This window comes from Pristiophorus japonicus, unplaced genomic scaffold (assembly GCF_044704955.1).
Source record: "Pristiophorus japonicus isolate sPriJap1 unplaced genomic scaffold, sPriJap1.hap1 HAP1_SCAFFOLD_35, whole genome shotgun sequence".
NCBI lineage: Eukaryota > Metazoa > Chordata > Chondrichthyes > Pristiophoridae > Pristiophorus > Pristiophorus japonicus.
The window spans coordinates 3,967,434-3,987,044 of NW_027253324.1; the positions used below are offsets into that span (position 1 = coordinate 3,967,434).

The 19,611-nt window shown below is 44.3% G+C and overlaps 3 non-coding genes across 3 annotated transcripts; 1 reads left to right on the plus strand and 2 right to left on the minus strand.

The window, feature by feature from the left end:
• The first annotated feature begins 12,412 nt into the window (after positions 1-12,412).
• Positions 12,413-12,484, plus strand: trnaw-cca (transfer RNA tryptophan (anticodon CCA)). Its single transcript has one exon. It is a non-coding gene; the product is annotated as a tRNA-Trp (tRNA).
• Positions 12,485-13,640: 1,156 nt separating this feature from the next.
• On the minus strand, positions 13,641-13,712 carry trnaw-cca (transfer RNA tryptophan (anticodon CCA)). The gene has a single exon. It is a non-coding gene; the product is annotated as a tRNA-Trp (tRNA).
• A 982-nt stretch (positions 13,713-14,694) lies between these two features.
• trnav-uac (transfer RNA valine (anticodon UAC)) lies at positions 14,695-14,767 on the minus strand. Its single transcript has one exon. It is a non-coding gene; the product is annotated as a tRNA-Val (tRNA).
• Positions 14,768-19,611: the final 4,844 nt, after the last annotated feature.

Here is a 19,611-nt window from a genome sequence, read left to right on the forward strand (position 1 = left end):
AATACCGAGGAGCTCAGATCTGTCTTAGTTTATCGCTCATGTCGCTTCTCTGAAGGTAGAATCACACAGAGCACTTGCAAACTGTTGAAAATAATAAATTATAAATCGTTTTTTCAACTTGTAATGCACTTAGTTAGGACTCATTACTATCAAAATCCTGTATTGCGTCGTCAGCATGGAAACTTAAAAACATAACAGAAAAAGCTTGTATTGAGGTTGAAGATGAGGTCTGCCAAACCAGTGCGTGGAGACAGAGGCTCCCAGGCTCAAGACTGGCTAGATGTGGATGTATATGAGGGTTAGAGCGAAAAACTTTAATTAGAGGTAAAGTAATTCGGTGTAATTAAAATAAAGTAAGGAAGACTGAGAGTAAGATTTAAATTGCGTTCATGGTAAAATAGCTGTGTTCGGCAGAAACACTGAGTCAGAGAAATTCGCTTAGGAGATAAGAACACGCACAAGATTTATGTAGACAGCTCTCAGATATAATGTGAGGAGGCCACGATGTTCCAGCCTCAGAAGATAACAGGGACAATGCTTCTATTAAGTAAATGGTAGCCATATGTCTGCCAAGAACATTAGCCTGAGAATAAGCCTGGGAAGACTTTCGCAGAAAATTAACACATAACCTGCAAAGGCTTTTCCTCAGCAACAGTCGTCAGAACTGAATGTACCAATGGAATCAGTCGAATTTACTCTATCCAATAAAATTAATTGCACTGTACCAGCCAATGAAATTGCTGTAACCTGTATTAACCAATGGAACACTTCCCCGCGTAGTTCCACCATTTTAGAAACATAGAAACATAGAAACATAGAAAATAGGTGCAGGAGTAGGCCATTCGGCCCTTCTAGCCTGCACCGCCATTCAATGAGTTCATGGCTGAACATGCAACTTCAGTACCCCATTCCTGCTTTCTCACCATACCCCTTGATTCCCCTAGTAGTAAGGACTTCATCTAACTACTTTTTGAATATATTTAGTGAATTGGCCTCAACAACTTTCTGTGGTAGAGAATTCCACAGGTTCACCACTCTCTGGGTGAAGAAATTCCTCCTCATCTCGGTCCTAAATGGCTTACCTCTTATCCTTAGACTGTGTCCCCTGGTTCTGGAGTTCCCCAACATTGGGAACATTCTTCCTGCATCTAACCTGTCGAACCCCGTCAGAATTTTAAACGTTTCTATGAGGTCCCCTCTCATTCTTCTGAACTCCGGTGAATACAAGCCCAGTTGATCCAATCTTTCTTCATAGGTCAGTCCCGCCATCCCGGGAATCAGTCTGGTGAACCTTCGCTGCACTCCCTCAATAGCAAGAATGTCTTTCCTCAGGTTAGGAGACCAAAACTGTACACAATACTCCAGGTGTGGCATCACCAAGGCCCTGTACAACTGTTGCAACACCTCCCTGCCCCTGTACTCAAATCCCCTCGCTATGAAGGCCAACATGCCATTTGGTTTCTTACCCGCCTGGTGAACCTGCATGCCAACCTTCAATGACTGATGTACCATGACACCTAGGGTCTGTGCACCTCCCCTTTTCCTAATCTGTCACCATTCAGATAATAGTCTGTCTCTCTGTTTTAACCACCAAAGTGGATAACCTCACATTTATCCACATTATATTTCATCTGCCATGCATTTCCTCAGTCACCTAAACTATCCAAGTCGCTCTGCAGCCTCATAGTATCCTCTTCGCAGCGCACACTGCCTCCCAACTTAGTGTCATCCGCAAAATTGGAGATACCACATTTAATCCCCTCGTCTAAATCATTAATGTACAGAGTAAACAGCTGGGGCCCCAGAACAGAACCTTGCGGCACCCCAGTAGTCACTGCCTGCCATTCTGAAAAGTCCCCATTTACTCCTACTCTTTGCTTCCTGTCTGACAACCAGTTCTCAATCCATGTCAGCACACTACCACCAATCCCATGTGCTTTAACTTTGCACATTAATCTCTTGTGTGGGACCTTGTCGAAAGCCTTCTGAAAGTCCTAATATTCATCAACTGGTTCTCCCTTGTCCACTTTACTGGAAACACCCTCAAACAATTCCAGAAGATTTGTCAAGCATGATTTCCCTTTCACAAATCCATGCTGATTTGGACCTATCATATCACCTCTTTCCAAATGCACTGCTATGACATCCTTCATAATTGATTCCATCATTTTACCCACTACCGATGTCATGCTGACCTGTCTATAATTCCCTGTTTTCTCTCTCCCTCCTTTTTTAAAAAGTGGGGTTACATTGGCTACCCTCCACTCCAAAGGACCTGATCCAGATTCAATGGGATGTTGGAAAATGACTGTCACTGCATCCACTATTTCCAAGGCCACCTCCTTAAGTACTCTGGGATGCAGTCGCATCAGGCCCTGGGGATTTATCGGCCTTCATTCCCATCAATTTCCCCAACACAATTTCCCGACTAATAAGGATTTGCCTCAGTTCTTCCTCCTTACTAGACCCTCCGACCCTTTTTATATCCGGAAGGTTGTTTGTGTCCTACTCAGTGAATACCGAACCAAAGTACTTGTTCAAATTGTCCGCCATTTCTTTGTTCCCCGTTATAACTTCCCCTGATTCTGACTGCAGGGAACCTATGTTTGTCTTTACTGACCTTTTTCTCTTTACATATCTATAGAAACTTTTGCAATCCTTCTTAATGTTCCCTGCAAGCTTCTTCTCATACTTCATTTTCCCTGCCCTAATCAAACCCTTTGTCCTCTCTGCTGAGTTCTAAATTTCTCCCAGTCCCCGGGTTCGCTGCTATTTCTGGCCAATTTGTATGCCACTTCCTTGGTTTTAATACTATCCCTGATTTCCCTTGATAGCCACGGTTGAGCCACCTTCCCTTTTTTATTTTTACGCCAGACAGGAATGTACAATTGTTGTAGTTCATCCATGCGGTCTCTAAATGCCTGCCATTGCCCATCCACAGTCAACCCCTTCAGCATCATTCGCCAATCTATCCTAGCCAATTCACACCTCATACCTTCAAAGTTACCCTTCTTTCAGTTCTGGACCATGGTCTCTGAATTAACTGTTTCATTCTCCATCCTCATGCAGAATTCCACCATATTATGCTCACTCCTCCCCAAGGGGCCTCGCACAACGCGATTGCTAATTAAACCTCTCTCATTACACAACACCCAGTCTAAGATGGCCTCCCCCCTGGTTGGTTCCTCGACATATTGGTCTAAAAAAACATCCCTTATGCACTCCAGGAAATCCTCCTCCACCGTATTGCTGCCAGTTTGGTTAACCCAATCTATGTGCATATTAATGTCACCCATTATAACTGCTGCACCTTTAATGCACGCACCCCGAATTTCATGTTTGATGCCCTCCCCAACATCACTACTACTGTATGCAGGTCTGTACACAACTCCCACTAACGTTTTTTGCCCTTTGGTATTCTGCAGCTCTACCCATATAGATTCCACATCATCCAAGCTAATGTCCTTCCGAACTACTGCCTTAATTTCCTCCTTAACCAGCAATGCTACCCCACCTCCTTTTACTTTTATTCTATCTTTCCTGAATATTGATTACCCCTGGATGTTGAGTGCCCAGCCCTGATCATCCTGGAGCCACGTCTCCGTAATCCCAATCACATCATATTTGTTAACATCTATTTGCACATTTAATTCATCCAACTTATTGCGGATACTCCTTGCATTCAGACACAAAGCCTTTAGGCTTGTTTTTTTCACACCCTTATGAGCAATTGTGACCGTAGCTCCTTTATTCAAACTCCAGAGTGATGGTACAGCATGGAGGCTTGCTTATATATCTCGTGCTCCCAAGGGATGCTACGACCCCACCAGTAAGTGCCTGCCAACCCGAAAATGGCGTGCTTATTCCTAATCTCTGTTTTCTGTCCGTTAACCAATCCTTAATTCTTGCTAGTATATAACGCCCAATCCCATGAGCCCAAAATGTATTCAATAATCTCTTGAGTGGCACCTCATCGAATTCCTTCTGTATATATAAATACACCACATCCAGTGGTTCCCCCTTATCTATCCTGCTAGTTACCTGAAAAAACACTAACAGATTTGTCAAGAACAATTTACCTTTCATAAATCCGTGTTAATTCTGTCCAATCCTGTTATTCGATCTGAAGTGCCCTGTTACTACTTGCTAAATAATAGATTTTAGCATTTTCCCTACTATTGCTGTCCAGACTACCGGTACTGCACGCGTTAGAGACAGAGTAAATCTCACTCCATCCTGTCCCAAACACTACCATGTTTGATACAGAGTAAATCTCAGTCTACAATATCCCAAGCACTCCCGGGGCAATTGCACATGGGTTAGTTACAGAGTAAAGCTCCATCTACACTGTCGCATCAAACACTCCCAGGCCAGATACAACACAGGTTAGATACAGAGTAAAGCTCCCTCTACACCGCCCCATCAAACAGTCACAGGGTAGGTAAAGCACGGGTCAGATACAGAGTAAAGCTCCCTCTAGACTGTCCCGTCAAACTCTCCCAGGGCAGGTACAGTACAGGTTAGGTCCAGCATAAATCTTCCTCTGAACAGTCCCCAACAAAATTCACAGGGCAGCTCCAGCACAGGTTAAATACAGAGTAATTTCTCCCACAACACTGTCCCATCAAACACTCAAAGGGCAGGTACAGCACAGATTAGATACACATTTTCCCACTGGACATTCCCATGGCATGAACTGCACAGGTTAGATACAGAGTAAAGTTCCTCTACATTGTCCCATAAAACTCTCCCAGGGCAGGAACAGCATGCGTTAGATATACAGTAAAGCTCCCTCTACACTGCCCCATCAAGCACTCCCAGAGCAGGTCGTGCTTTGGTTAGATGCAGAGTAAAGCTTCCTCCACACTTTCCAAATAAACACTCCAAGGGCAAGTACAGCATAATTTAGTGAAAGGGTAACCCTCTCAAACCTCACTAAATAATTGTACAGGACCTTGGTGAGACCACACCTGGAGTACTGTGCACATCTTTGGTCGCCTTATCTAACGAAGGATACTTGCCTTGCTTAGATATAGAGCAAAGCTCCCTCAACATTGTCCCACCAGACATTCCATGGGCAGCTACAACACAGGCTAGATATGGAGTATATCTCCCTCTACACTGTCTCAAGCATTCTAGAGTAGATACTGCATTGGTAAGATACAGAATAAAGTTCCCTCTGCACTGACACATAAAACACTCCCAGGGCAGATACAGAATAAATCTCCCTCTACATTGTCGCATCAAACACTCCCAAGGCAACTACAGCACGGGATAGATACAGAGTAAAGCTCCCTCTACTCTGCCGCATCAAACAATCCCAGAACAGGTACAACATGGTTTAAATATTGAGTAAATCTCCCTCTATACTGTTCCATCGGACATTGCCAGGGCAGGTACCGCATGCATTACATACAGCATAAAGCTCCCTTAACACTGTCCCACCAGGCATTCCAAGGGCATGTACAATACTGGTTAGGTATGGAGTATTTCTCCCTCGACACTATCCAAAGCATTGCAGGGTAGATACAGCATTGGTTAGATACAGAATAATGCTCCATCTATACAGTCCCATCAAACACTCCCAGGGTAAGTACAGCACGGGATAAATACAGAGTAATCTCTCCCTCTGCATTGTCCCAACAAATAATCTTCGGGCAGGTAGCACGTGTTAGATACACAGTAAAGCTCTTTCTACACTATCCCAACAAACAATCCCAGGGCAGGTACAACACAGGGTAGATCATAATATAAGATATAGGAGCAGGAGTAGGCACTTGGCCCCTCGAGCCTGTTCCACCATTTAATAAGATCATGGATGATCTGATCTTGGGCTCAGCTCCACTTCCCTGCCCGCTCCCCATGACACTTTATTCCCTTATTGCTCAAAAATCTGTCGATCTCCTCCTTTAATATATTCAATGGCCCAGCCTCCACAGCTCTCTGGGGCAGACATTCCATAGATTTACAACCATTAAAGAAGAAATTCCATCTAATCTCAGTTTTGCATGGGCGGCCTCTTATTCTGAGACTATGACCCCTAGTTTTAGTTTTCCCTATAGTTGCAAATATCCTCTCTGCATTCACCTTGTCGAGCCCCTTCATTATCTTATATGTTTTGATAAGATCACCTTTCATTGTTCTGAACTCCAATGGGTATAGACCCAACCTACTCAACCTATCTTCATAAATCAACCCCCTCATCTGTGGAATCAACCTAGTGAACCTTCTCTGAACAGCTTCCAAAGCAAGTACATTCTTCCTTAAATACAGAGACCAAAACTGTATGCAGTACGCTAGGCGTGCCCTCACCAATATTCTGTACAGTTGTAGCAGGACTTACCTGCTTTTACACTTTATCCACCTTGCAATAAAGGCCAAGATTCCATTTGCTTTCCTGATTACTTGCTGTACCTGCATACTAACCTTTTGTGTTTCATGCACAAGGACCCCAAGTTGCGACTGTATTGCAGCACTTTGCAATTTTTATCCATTTAAATTATAATTTGTTTTTTATTTTTTCTGTCCCAGTGGATAACCTCACATTTTCCCACATTATACTCCATCTGCCGAAATTTTTGCCCACTCACTTAGCATGTCTGTATCCCTTTACAGATTTTTGTGTCCTCTTCACAAGTTTCTCTCCCACCCATCTTTGTATTATCAGCAAAATTTTCGACATTGCACTCGGTCCCTTCATCCAAGTCATTAATATAGATTGAGGACTAAGCACCTACGCCCATGACAATGCTGGTGCTAGTTTGCCAATGGAAAAATGACCCCATTTATCCTGACTCAGATACAAAGTAAAGCTCCAACTACATTGTACCATCAAACACAGCCAGGGCAGGTACAGCACGCGTTCGATAGAGTTAAGCTCCCTCTACCCAGTCGCATCAAACACTCCCAGGGTACGTAGTGCATTGGTGAGATACGAAGTAAAGCTCCTTCTAAACTTTCCAAATAAACACTCCTCGGGCCGGGTACAGCTTAATTTAGATAAAGGGTAATCCTCTCAAATCTCACTCTACAATTGTACAGGACCTTGGTGAGACCACACTTGGAGTACTGTGCACAGTTTTGGTCTCCTTATCTAAGGAAGGATTTTCTTGCCTTGCTTCGGTACCGAGTAAATCTTCCTCAACACTGTCCGCCAGACATTCCAAGGGCAGGTACAAGTCTGGTTAGATACGGTGTATATCTCCCTCCTTCAGGGGAGGGGAACCAGTGAGTGTAGAACTGAACCCAGACAGAGTCAGCACCTTCAGGGGAAGGGAATCAGTGAGTGTACAACTGAACCCAGACAGAGTCAGCACCTTCAGGGGAAGAGAGGGGAACCAGTGAGCGGAACTGAATCCAGCCAGAGTCAGCACTGAAGGGGAGGGTAAGATAAGAACATAAGAAATAGGAGCTCGAGTAGGCCACACGGCCCATCGAGCCTGCTCCGCCATTTAATAGGATCATGGCTTAATATGACTCGGGACCACCTCCCTGCCCACTCCCCATAACCCTTTAATCCTTTATCGGTTAAGAAACTGTTAATCTCTTAAAGTTATTCAATGATCTAGCTTCCACAGCTCTCTGAGGCAGTGAATTCCACAGATTTACAATGCTCTGGGAGAAGAAAGTTTTCCTCATCTCAGTTTTAAATGGGAGGTCCCTTATTCTGAGATTATGCTCCCTAGTTCTTGTCTCCCCTATCAGTGGAAACATCCTCTCTGCATCGACCATGTCAAGCTGCTTCAAAACCTTATACGTTTCGATAAGATCACCTCTCATTCTTCTGAATTCCAATGAGTAGAGGCCCAAGCTCCTCAAACGTTCCTCATAATTCAACACCTCATCACCGGAATCAACTTAGGAACCTTCTCTGAACTGCCTCCCAAGCCAGTATATCCTTTCATAAATGTGGAAACCAAAACTGCACGCAGTAGTCTAAGTGTGGCCACACTAATACCCTGTATGACTGTGGAATGACTTCCCTGCTTTTATACTCCATCCCCTTTGCAATAGAGGCCAAGATTCCATTGGATTTCCTGTTCACTTGCTGTACCTACATACTAAACTTTTGTTTCGTGCACAAGTACCCCCAGGTCCCACTGTACTGTAGCACTTTGCAATTTTTCTCCATTTAAGTAATAACTTGCTCTTTGATTTTTTGTTCTGCCAAAGTGCATGACCTAATACTTTCCCACATTTTACTCCATCTGCCAAATTTATGCCCACTCACTTAGCCTTCCTATGTCCTTTTGCAGATTTTTTGTGACCTCCTCACACATTGCTTCTCCTCCCATCTTTGTATCATCAGTGTAGTGGGAATTTTTAGAAACCCCGTTTTATGCATTCTGGCGATGTTAAAATGGTCAAATAAAGTCTGCTGATTCTGAGTCATGGGGAAAGAAGAAGTTGGACAAAGTATGGTTGTAGTGCAAACAGATGTATGCATGTTTTTTCTCTGATAAGGAGGAACCGAATGCCCTAAACGCTGAACTCAGGGTCCCATGTACTTTATTGAGAAAGGTTTTTCTTCTTCCATTGTAACCACAATGACGCACGTGCTTGTGGGTTGTGAGATTAAATATGGAACGGCCGGGCGAGTTCGGGGGCAAGAGGCTGCGGAGCTTTTAGACTGATCTCCAACTCGGCCGAGTCTCTGTATACATATAATAAACTTGTGTGTTTACCACTTGAGCAGATGGGTGTCTGAGTCATATTCTTTAACATAGTTTCTACCCCAACAATTTGGCGAAATTACACTCGGTCCTTTCTTCCAAGACGTTAATGTAGATTGTAAATAGTTGGGGTCCCAGCACTGATCCCTGTGGCACTCCACTAGCTACTGATTTCCAACCCGAGAATGAACCATTTATCCCGACTCTCTGTTTTCTGTTAGTTAGCCAATCCTCTATCCATGCTAATATATTACCCCCAAACCAATGTTTTTTTTTTATCTTGTGTGGTAACCTTTTATGTGGCACTTTGTCAATGCCTTCTGGAAGTCCAAATACACCACATCCACTGGTTCCCCTTTATCCACCCTGTTTGTTACATTGGTGGAGCCCAGATGCTATTGGACAGGAGACGGTCGGTTGTCGGTGCGGGGCAGGAATTGGAGATGTAAGTGGGCTGGTGAGCCTCATAAACAAGTGCTTTAGGTCCCAGGCCCCAATCACAGGCCACAGGCCCTGGGATGGCCCCGTGGTGACAGGCCCGGGTCAGCGGGGTCACTGGCCGCCATCCTGGACGGTTCATGGCGCATGTGCGGCCACCTTGTTGCAGGAACCAAGACATTTTGCAAAACATCAAATGCTGATATTTGTGTGCTGGGATCCGGCCAAATATCAGCCAAAGTTCCCCATACACCTCTGCAGGGAATTCCACAGGTTAACAACTCTCTGAGTGAAGAGGTTTCTCCTCATCTCCTTCTTAATTGGCCTACCGCTTATCCTATGACTATGTCCCCTAGTTCCGGACTTCCCCAACATCGGGAACAATCTACACGCATCTAACCTGTCCAGTCCCGTCAGAATCTTATACGTTTCCATGAGATACCCTCTCATCGTTCTAAACTCCAGTGAATAAAGGCCCAGTTGATCCAGTTTCTCCTCATATGACAGTCCAGGCCATCCCGGGAATCAGTCTGGTGAACCTTCCCTGCACTCCCTCAACAGCAATAACGTCCTTCCTCAGATTAGAAGAACAAAACGGAACCCAATATTCCAGGTGAGGCCTCACTAAGACCCTGTACAACTGCAGTAAGAACTCACTGCTCCTATACTCAAAGACCCGAGCTATGAAGGCCAACATACCATTTGCCTTCTTCACTGCCTGTTGCACCTGTATGCCAACCTTCAATGACTGATGACCCATGACACGCAGGTCTCGTTGCAACTCCCCTTTTCCTAATCTGCCGTGATTCAGATAATATTCTGCCCCAGTGTTTTTGCCCCCAAAATGGATAACATCACATTTATCCACATTATTCTGCATCTGCCATGCATTTGCCTACTCACCTAACCTGTCCAAGTCACCCTACAGCCTCTTAGCTTCCTCCTCACAGCTCACACCGCCACCCAGTTTAGTGGCATCTGCAAACTTGGAGATATTACACTCAAGTCCTTCATCCAAATCATTGATTTATATTGTAATGAGCTGGGGTCCCAGCACTGAGCGCTGCGGCACTCCACGAGTCACTGCCTGCCATTCTGAAAAGGACCTGTTTATCCCGACTCTCTGCTTCCTGTCTGCCAACCAGTTTTCTATTCACGTCAGTACATTACCCTCAATACCATGTGCTTTGACTTTGCACACCAATCTCTTGTGTGGGACCTTGTCAAAAGCATTCTGAAAGTCCAAATACACCATATCCACTGGTTCTCCCTTGTCCACTCTGCTAGTTACATCCTCAAAAATTCCAGAAGATTTGTCAAGCATGATTTCCCTTTCATAAATCCATGCTGACTTGGACTGATCCTGTCACTGCTTTCCAAATGCCCTGCTGTTTCATCTTTAATAATTGATTCCAACATTTTCCCCACTGCTGATGTCAGGCTAACTGGTCTATAATTACCCGTTTTCTCTCTCCCTCCTTTTTTAAAAAGTGGTGTTACATTAGCTACCCTCCAGTCCATAGGAACTGATCCCGACTCGATAGATTACTGGAAAATGACCACCAATGCATCCACTATTTCTCGGGCCACTTCCTTAAGTACTCTGGGACGCAGACTATCAGGCCCTAGTGATTTATCAGCCTTCAATCCCATCAATTTGCCGAACACAATTTCCCGCCTAATAAGGATATCCTTCAGTTCCTCCTTCTCACTCGACCCTCGGTCCCCAAGTGCATTCGGAACATTATTCGTGTCTTCTTTCGTGAAGACAGAACCGAATTATTTGTTCTATTGGTCTGCCATTGCTTTGTTCCCCATTATAAATTCACCTGAATCCGACTGCAAGGGACCTACGTTTGTCTTCACTAATCTTTTTCTCTTCACATATTTACAGAAGCTTTTACGTTCCAAGCAAGATTACCCTCCGAATGAAACCCTTAGTCCTCCTCTTTTGAATTCTAAATTACTCCCAGTCCTCAGGTTTGCTGCTTTTTCTGGCCAATTTATGTGCCTCTTCCTTGGTTTTAACACTATCCTTAATTTCCCTTGTTAGCCACGGTTGAGCAAAGTTCTCCGTTATATTTTTACTCCAGACAGGGATGTACAATTGCTGAAGTTCACCCGTGTGATCTTTAAATGTTTACCATTGCCTATCCACTGTCATCTCTTTTAGTATCTTGGCCAGTCTATTCTAGAATTGCCAATTCACACCTCAGACCGTCAAAGTTTCCTTTCCTTAAGTTCACGACCCTAGTTTCTGAATTAACAGTGACACTCTCCATCTTAATGAAGAATTCTACCATATTATGTTACATTTCCCTCAGGGGCCCCGCACAACAAGATTGCTAATTAGTCCCTTCTCATTACACATCACCCAGTATAGGATGGCCAGCTCTCTTATTGGTTCCTCAACATATTGGTCGAGAAACCCATCCCAAATACACTCCAGGAAATCCTCCTCCACCACATTACTACCATGTGGTTAACCCAATCAATATGTAGATTAAAGTCACCCATGATAACTGCTGTACCACCACTGCACACATCCCTTATTTCTTGTTTGATGCTGTCCCCAACCTTACCACTACTAAACAGTGAGATAGACATTGCAGCAAGGGTCTGATTATTGTGAAACAACAATTCTAGAAGAACACTGACCCTGACATGATTTCAACAAGCAGCCCTTTGATCGAGAATCAAACGCACTACCGTTGAACCACGAGGTTTGCACAGTAGTTAAGGGATGTTCGTCTTTATGAAGGTTCTGCAATACAAAGGACTTTAAATTCCCCGCCCATTAAAATACAGTGAGTAAAATGGGATATGGTTTAACAGTCACATGCAAAGTGTCATGTATTGATGCTTGGGGTCACTAGACACCAGGGGGCGCCACTGTCGGAGGTCATCGGGCTGTACGCGCGTGTGCGCGGGCCTTGGTTTCTAAGAGCGAGTACTATGTCACGTGGGCACGTTGGGAATAAGTAAAGTTGAACCAGGTTTGCAGTAGAGTGAGTTTACAGTCACAAGTCTGTCGAGTCATTCTATACAATGCACAAAACACAGGACAAATGATTGAAGTATGGAGTGTCCCTGAGTTAGCATTTGTTTGATTGTGCAAAAGAAGGTGAGGGGTTAATTCATGATGCTTTCCCGTGAAAGGAAGACAAAAGGTTAAGGAAAAAACCATACGGTGACTGTCAGGTGAGCGCTGCTTGCGATACCTGGTGGGAATGGGCGGTAATTTTAAAGCACCTTGTATTGCAGAACCTTCATATAGACGAACATCTCCAGCTCACTGTGTAGGCCACGTGGCGCAACGGTAGCGCGTCTGACTCCAGATCAGAAGGTTGCGTGTTCAAATCACGTCGTGGTCACTGTTCTTTTGGATATTGTTCTTCCAGAATTTATATTTCATTTGCTGTTTGTCAATAACCAGACCCTTGCTCCAAGGTCTGTCTCACTGTTTCCCCGGTGTCAGGCAGAGATTCGCCTGCCGCCCTCAATTATTTCATGTGACAGGACACAAAATTTCAAAATCAAATCTGCAGGTGGCCACACACAGCAGTGAGCAGTCAGGATGGCCGAGCGGTCGAAGGTGCTGTGTTCAGTTCAAAATCTATCTTGAAGACAAGGGTCCAAATCCCACTTCTGGTGTTTATTATTTTTAATCATTAAGCAGAAACAAACACCAACTTTGTTAATATTGAACCATTAATGTCAAATATTTCATTTTCTCTAATCTTCAATTGATCAATGTTCAAAATGTTTACGCTCGGTTGCGATGCGGGGAGTTTTCACGGGTTAAACGAATGTGATAACCACTACACTACTGAAACAATGCAATTGACAGAATGCGAGGAACATAACCAGAGCTTTAACCTACACAGCTGGCCGATACTTCAGGAGCTGGTTTTACGAGAATAGAATGACGGTGCTATATTTAGGAAGGCTGTGAGTGTGGTTGGAATTGATCTTGTGTTTCCCAGACTTTACACATCGGAACAGGAGCTGGCCATTTAGCAACGAGTGGTTAGGATCAGGAATGCACGGCTTGAGACTTTCTGGCCTCAGGTAAGAAGGTGGTGCTCAGGAATAAGGTGAAAGGTTGAATCTTCTGCACTGACTCTCTTCAACAAACTCCAGCACCAGGTCAGATGGAAATGTTAAGCGAGCAGCTGAACTGCTGAATCCCACTTTGAAGGAGTTGGCCGTGGTGTCAAACAAATGTGTTCCGTTTAATGATAATTATTGTTAGAATTGGAATTCAAGCTGAACACACGTGTCGAGGAGACAGTGACCTGAACACAGCACCGTCGACCGCTCGGCCATCCTGACTATTCAGCGCTGTGTGTGGCCACCTGCAGGTTGATTTTGAACTTTTGTGTCCTGTCACATGAAATAAATGAGGGCAGCAGGAGTATCTCTGCCTGACACTGGGGAAACAGTGATACAGACTTGGAGCAAGGTTCTGGTTATTGACAAACAGCAAATGAAATATAAACTCTGGAAGAACAATATCCAAAAGAACAGTGACCACGACGTGATTTGAACACGCAACCTTCTGATCTGGAGTCAGACGCGCTACCGTTGCGCCACGTGGCCTACACAGTGAGCTGGAGATGTTCGTCTATATGAAGGTTCTGCAATACAAGGTGCTTTAAAATCCCCGCCCATTCCCACCAGGTATCAAAAGCAGCGCTCAGCTGACAGTCACCGGATGGTTTGTTCGAAAACTTTTCTCTTGCTTTCACGGGAAACCATCATTAATTAACCCCTCACCTTCTTTACAAAATCAAACAAATGCTAACTCAGAGACACTCCATACTTCAATCATTTGACATGTGCTTTGGGGAGCGGCAGGGAAGTGGACCTGAGTCCATTATCAGATCAGCCTTGATTGTATTAAATGGTGGAGCTGGCTCGAGGGGCCGTATGGCCCACTCCTGCTCCTATTTCTCATGATCTTATGTTCTTATGCATGTTAACCCATTTTACGCACTGTATTTTAGCTTTCTGGTTGAAAGTGTTCATTGCCGATGACAGCACGAATCTGGGGCAACTTTTATCAAATTTATCAGCACCGATTATTCCTACCGTGCACACAAAATACAATCAGTAGTGAAGATAAAATCCCACCGTGTGTATTTCCAGATTCAACGCAGTAGCATTTCAAATAAAGTGAAATAATTTTACACTGAAAAGATTTGCAAGTGTTACTTGTATTTGTGTCCTTAATTAAACTTTGTGGCGTCTGTCTCCCGTTCATGCCACTGCTGAATAAGAAAGGAGTGTTTGACATTGACCAGACTGCACTGCCCCTGATATTTGTCAGCTCATCCTTTATATTCAGTGGTTTCTCGCCCTTTGATGGGCTGCAGTGCAGCGGATATCACGTTTTCTCTCACTCAAGGTTATCTATTTATTGGTGATATAAAGAGCAATTAATGAATAAGGGAGCCCTTTTGCCAGGAGAATAAATAGCAAATAAAAACAGCAAATGCTGGAAATCTCAGCAGGTCAGGCAGCATTTGCAGGGAGACAAAACTCGCCTCTGATTGTTCATCCACAGCAAGTTTAAACATAATATTTCTGCCTCGGATTGAACCAGGGACCTTTCGCGTGTAAAGCAAACGTGATAACCACTACACTACAGAAACCTCTTGTACAACAGGCCCCACAGCGAGGAGCTGACCAGTGAGCTCCCTCTGTGCTGATCGGGAATGTGTTGGCTCTCCTGAAACAACTTCTGTCCCACACTGAAAGTTCTCAATCCTTCTCCTCTGCTGCCCTTTACAGAAATGTCACGGATCACCCAGCCACCGTGTTCATTTCCACATTCTCACAGTGGGGCCACAGAGGCTCCTACCGTCTCCCCGCGATCAGCGAACTCACCCAGTTTACAAAATTAAACCCCAAACACGTGCCCGGCAAAGTGCAGGAGAAGCCAGATAGTCTGTAATCTCGGTCTATCACAGAAAGTATTGGTATTCACGGTGATTACAGCAATTATTAATTATCTCACATACCTCAATAATTTTTCTGCGATGAATTGATCGAGGATTGAAAGTAGCTTAGTGCGCCGGGTCTTAACTCCTCGACCACCAGGGAACAGTTACGATACATGTAGATATATTTATATATATTTATATATGAACCTGAATGTCAATAGTTACCTACCTAGACCTCGTGGCGCCCACGGTAGTGCGTCTAACTTTGAGTGAGAGAAACGGTTCCACAGTGACACCTGTCATGTGTTCGACATGGTTACTGCTTGTACTATTACAAGGTGTGCCACCAGAGGGCACTGCAGTGGCAGACTTGTAGCTTACCTGCACAGGTGTGCCTGGCCTAGTATAAAAGGCAGGCCACCAATAAAGGTTATCAATAAAGGACTCAGGTCACTAAAGTTAAAGAACGACACATTGTGTCGTGGAGTCATTATCAGAGCATTTGAAGGTATAACAAGGGAGCCCAAAGCCTCAGAAACTGGAAATTCTAACAGAGCGTCGAAGTCATGCTGTAGATGCCTGGGACAACAGATTGCTCAAAGTTGTCCACACGTGAAGGCAGAGTGTTTCTTCGACAGAAAGACTGGGCATCTTACGAAGGCATGCCGACTGAAGGGTAAAGTTGTTGTTAAAGCTATGAGTCCAGCGTTCAAAGCTCTGAGTCGAAATCCCAAGAGACTACATAGTATGGAAGACCAACAACAGGACGAGGAGATGTTAGAGTCACACATCATCAGGAGCACGAGTTTAACGGTAGTGATTCGCAAAGCATCAAAATCCACATGGATGTTGCTGGATTCAAGATACCAATGGAAATTGACACGGGTGCATCCGTGAGTGCAATAAAGGAGTCACTGTACCGCGACAAATTGCGTGATTTCCAACTGGAGAAACCCAAGATAGAGCTGCGAGGCTACTCGGGAGAGTAAATTCCTGTGATTGGTTATATCACTGTACCGATCGGTGAAATATAAAGATTAATTTCAGAACTTGCCTCGAATAGTAGTGAAAAGAGATAAGTCTGCCTTACAAGGAAGAAATTGATTAAGCTCACTGAAGCTGGATTGTAGTCAGATTTTCTGTGTGGAAGCGAGATTTTCATCAACGGATGAGGTTATCAAGAAGTAACCAAAGGTGTTCTGCGAAACGGACAGTCCGATCCAAGGCTTCAAGGCGAGTGTCAGGGTACAGAAGGACGCTAGATTGGTTTACTACAAGCCCCGTTCCGTACCATATGCACTCAAGGAGAAAGTTCAGCATGAACTCAAAAAACTAGAAAGTGTTAACCGTAACACTGCGGAAACATCTCCACTTTCAGCTCCAGATTCACAATATTAAACCCAATGAGATCGGGAGAAAAGTTCCTCACATGTTCAGGGCAAAATAAATAATTGTCGTTCTACAAAAGAATGAACAAATTTCAGCACCACGTCAGACGGAAATGTGAAGCGAGCAGGTGGACTGCTGAATCGCACTTTTAAGGAGTTGGTGGTGACAAAGCAAATGGGTTCTGCCTAATGATTCAACATAAGAAATGTCTGCAATAGGATTCGAACACTATCTTTTGTGACCTGAGCACATCACCTTAGACCACTCGGCCATCATTACTACTCAGCGTTGGGTGTAGCCACCTGCAGGTTGATTTTGAACTTTTGTGTCCTGTCACATGAAATAAATCAGGGCAGCAGGCGGATCTCTGCCTGACACCGGGGAAAGAGTGAGACAGACTTTGGAGCAAGGGTCTGGTTATTGTCAAACAGCAAATGAAATATTAATTCTGGAAGAATAACATTGAAACGAAATGTGATCCTGACACACAGAAAGAAGTGTTAAGGCAGAAGATTAAATGCTGCATCCCTTCCTGCAAAACATTCCTTTCACAAACATTTCTCTGAAAAAAACGGCACAAAACAAAAATGTTCCTTTCAAAGTCATTAAACTCCCAAATTCCCACGCCCCGCGACTCTCCTGAATCAGATGCCTCAAGTTTTGTCGACTCCATCCATATCCCTTTGCTCCAAGGTCTGTCTCCCTGTTTCCCCGGTGTCAGGCAGAGATCCGCCTGCTGCCCTCATTTATTTCACTCTCTGTGAATCTCTCTAATATTCCAACAGCAGCCATGGTTGTGTGAAGGTTTGTCTTCTGTTAATCGTCGCCAATTGTTGTGAAAAGTAAAACACCAGGAGGCTGAGTACTGTGAGCTAAACTTAGTGTGATCTTCGTCTTCTTTATTACAACTCCAGAGTGCCTGAACAACATGGCAGCCAACCTTTTATACTGGCCCTGCACGTGTGGGCAGGTGACCATTAGGACTCCAACAGTCACGCGCTCTGGTGGCAAGTATGACATAGTTACATACTTCACATAATTGTTATCGTTAAGAAGTTATAATTCCAATGAATGCCTGAATCATCAGAAAGGTGCCTGGTTTGTAGGACAAGGCTACATATCAGGAAGGAGCGTAATTAGATGACAAGGGAAGTGATACTCTGATGATAAGTTTGGAGAATAAAAAGAGTAAATACTGGAAACACTGAACAGGCCAGGCAGTATCTGTGGAGAGAGAAACAGAGTTAACGTTTCAGGTTAACAACCTTCCATCAGAAGTTCGGCAGTTGTGTTAGGTAATACTATTAAAAGTTTCAATTGTCACGAAGAAGGGGTAAGGAAAAGATATAAAATGTGGCATTTGGAACAGATAGTTTAGAATCCGATTAATGTTTGATCAATTTCTACACCGAGCTGGGAACTGTAACGTGTTTGAGTTCTTCGGCTCACATTCGCAAGGTTTGGGTGTAAGTACTATTAAGTGTATGTTTAATTATTGTCTGCTTAATAACTCTGACATTTAATGTTGCGTACCCTATTCCTGCACTGTGCGTGTTCCAGCTCTGTTTGGAGCACCGATCCCTTCAATCCGTCGCTTACAGGGACAGTTGGATTCTCCGTTTCTTTGTTTGGTGAAATTTAAAAGATTGAAAGCGGCGAACATCAACCTGGTTAGCTACTCACTAACCGCTACACGCTGCTCCCGTGAGATGGAAGCACAGTTACTGTTACAAGCTTGAACGCAGATACAAGCAAAACTCATTCATAGAAAGTCCAAGTCCCTGAGGCACCTGATTTTTTTGCACCAAACTCCTTCGCAAAGAGTTGCGGTTCATGTGGGATGATTTGGGCACATCTTTCCCCACACGACAACACTTCAAACATATCTCAACGGATGCAAAGCGCGTTGGGGCGTCATGAGTTCCTGAAAGGTGTTGCAGAAATGCAAGTCCTTCTTCGCAAAAGTTTGATGCAATTTTAAAATTCTTGGGTAAACTGTAGCTCGTCCGGGATTTGAACCCGGGACCTCTCGCAAATTTCAAACAATAACCCCGCAGCGAGAATCATACCCCTAGACCAACGAGCCAACTGCTCTATAAACGTGGAGATAAGGTGTAATCATTATTGAAACATTTTTAGTGTGTTGCTATTCTTGATCGGAGGAGCACATGAGATGGAATCAGTGACTTTGATTTTTCGACCTGTCTTCTGAAGCACCGCACGGTCCCACTCCGACAGTCAATGAGCTGTTGGGACGTTAGTGTATCCAGGCTGTGGGTGGTCACCACGAGCACAGCAGAGGGGTTTCTGCATTAGTTCCGGGTGGGGACAGTATCTTTCCCCTTCTCTCTTCCTCTTGTCTTTCACTCTGTGCTTTGGTTTCTCTATTTACTCCCCTGTCTCAGTTTCTAGTGTTTAAAAGGGAACAAAAGATGAAATGGGTGTCACTGTGGAACAATTTATCTCACTCAAAGTTAGACACACTACCGTGGGCAGCACGAGGTCTAGGTAGGTAGCCGTTGAAATTCAGGTTCACATATAAATATATATAAATATATCGACATGTATCGTAACTGTTCCCTGGTGGTCGAGCGGTTAAGACTCGGCGGACTAACCTGGTTTCAATCCTCAATCAATTCATCGCATAAAAATAATTGAGGTCTGTGAGACGATTAATAATTGCTGTAACCACCATGAATACCAATACTTTCTGTGATAGACCGAGCTTACAGACTATCTGGCTTCTCCTGCCCTTTGCCGGGCACGTATCCCGGGTTTAATTTTGTAAACTGGGTGAGTTCGCTGATCGCGGATAGAAAGGTAGGAGCGTCTGTGGCCCCACTGTGAGGATGTGGAAGTGAACACGGTGGCTGGGTGATCCCTGACATTTCTGTGAAGGGCAGCGGAGGAGAAGGATTGAGAACTTTCAGTGTGGGACAGAAATTGTTCAAGGTGAGCCGACACAGAATGCCGATCAGCACAGAGGAAGCTCACTGGTCACCTCCCCTCTGTTGGGGTTATTGTACCAGAGCTTTCTGTAGTGTAGTGGTTATCACGTTTGCTTTACACGGGAAAAGTCCTTGGTTTAATCCCGTGTTTAGTCTCCTGGCAAATGCTGCCTGTCCTGCTGAGATTTCCAGAATTTGCTATTTATTCTCCTGGTA